The following is a 2297-nucleotide window of genomic DNA, read 5'->3' on the forward strand; positions in this document are numbered from 1 at the left end:
GCCCTGAAAGGTTAGGGTGGGTAAATATCAAGCACTGACGGCGGCTGTTATTAGGGACTGTAACATATTAGTTACGGTAGATTGAGGTGCAGATTAAAGGGAAGGAAAAAAAACGAGAGTTGGGAAAAGTTAAACATTAGGAAGTAGTAAGTTTTTCGTAGTTTGAAAAATCTTCTGTTTGAGAAACTGGAATATCACATGTGACGGTGAACGACATAGAAAGTAAATAAACGGTATATGCAAGAATTTAAGAAGGAAAAGGGACGTACCTTCTAATCATGGATGATGAATAGATAAAAAGAAAGAAGCTACGCACCACGCCATCGTATGACGGACGTTGCCGCGGCCCCTTAGAGCAAGGTGGTCGCCCTGAGGAACCCTATGAACAATTTGCATCTATTACAGCTTATTAAGGTAAACCCATCGACCGCGTACTAGTTTCGGCAGGTAAAGGTCACCAAGTGTTCCCGCGTGACCTGGTTGGGCGAGGGAGGCGGAAGGGAAACCCGCGGCGATCCCCGTAATTGCAGGGTTTTCGGCGCTGCATGGCTATCCCGGCCGCGAAATGTGGAGTTAATCCGCGTAGAGTTATGATCAATCAGCGCCGAAGCTTGGAGATTCTCCTCCACTGAGCCTGGATTCCTGTAATCAAGACGAGACCAATACGTCTGAGAGCTTCATGATGGTAACTTTTACTAGGCTAAGAATTTGCGGTGTTTTGCGGCTGTAAAATTTGAACCTGGAAAATAAAAGCGTGGTATTTTCAAGTGTCTTAACAGGACGAAAAGTAAACGGTGAAAATGCTTATGTGAATGAACTTCAGAATGCCATTCATGTATATGTTAAATGCTGCAAGTTACTCTCGGAGAAATTAAGTTTCCGGAACAGTTCTAAATAGGAACGTAAAGTATAGTAACGTACAACCTTGTTGAAATACTGTATATCCATGTGAGTAGTTTCACTGTATGCCCATCATTAGGTTTGTCTTTTGTTTGCGTTTGATCCATATGTTTTAATGAATTATACTTTATAGACAATTTCATCAAGCAGAATTATGAAGGGCGTGCGATCAGCTCATTCCACTTGGTGTAAATGACGAGAACGACCCAGCCGTTGTAATATAATTGATGCGTTAACCCAGAACATATGCTAAAGCTTAGAGTGTGTTGATATTCGGGGTATTAGAAGCGCAATTTTTCATTTTTCACGCCTCGGTTCTTCTTGCTGTCTGAGGTATGCATCTCGTGCTGACAAATGGACGACAGCGGAAGTTTATGACTTTACATTTGTAAAAGGAATAGGCAGCCGTGGATATTGTCGCCATGATACAGCGATAGAAATACCGGACACCTCTTTTATTTATGGGCTGTTGAGCACTATTTATGATGACGTACCGGGGTTAATTTATGAGATTACGATGCAGAAATCACCCTTTCCTGGTAGAGTTATTGGTCGTCGCGTTCCCTCGCCGTGTCTCCGGGGCCCACTCCATCCCGCGTGTTATTGTTTACTTCTGACACGTGTGCGTGACATATCGGGACGTTTGCGCTGCCTGTATTTTGGCGACGGGCCGTTATCCGTCCAGGTTTCGATCAAGATGTCTTTTTTTGTGTGTCTTTGCCATTTTGTGGGTCATGGGAAAGGGAGGGTGTTTCGCGTCAGAATTTATTGTTATTCACTATCGGCGTGCCGTAGTCGGAGAGCGCTTCATTCTCGCGCGTTTGAGAGTTCAGCTGTGTGATGATATATGCGAGGCTCCTTCTCCCGTTTTACCATTTCGGCCGCATTTGCTTGGTTTAAAGACTCCCAAGTATTTCCGAAATGTTCAATGATAATATTTATGGATAGAGTTATTGCATTTTGTTGATATAAAATGTATGTGAAGGGTGTTGTACTTTATTGATAATTGGAATGACAGCATCGCAGTATTTGTATATATTAACAACGTGTTATTCAGTTATTGTTTTACGGCCATTCCTATTCTAGCGGGAAAAGCTTTTACTCATTATAATGAAATGGACTTATATTTTACTTTATTCATTTGTCACCATTACCAGGTGCTGTGTAAAAATTTACGGTTATATTATCTTGTTATGCTAATAGTAAGCTTTGCGTGTAATATTTGTGTTTGCTTGCCATAATAGTCCTGGTGCCCTATGACGCAGAGGAAAATTAACGTTAGTTTGTTACACGCTCTATTGGAATATGGGTGGGAAACACCGTAGATTTTTATCTTTTGGTGAACTGATCTCTTGTCTTCTTTCGGTATAAAGATTTCACGTCATCCACTGACGTAC

Source organism: Penaeus monodon, chromosome 20 (assembly GCF_015228065.2).
Source record: "Penaeus monodon isolate SGIC_2016 chromosome 20, NSTDA_Pmon_1, whole genome shotgun sequence".
NCBI lineage: Eukaryota > Metazoa > Arthropoda > Malacostraca > Decapoda > Penaeidae > Penaeus > Penaeus monodon.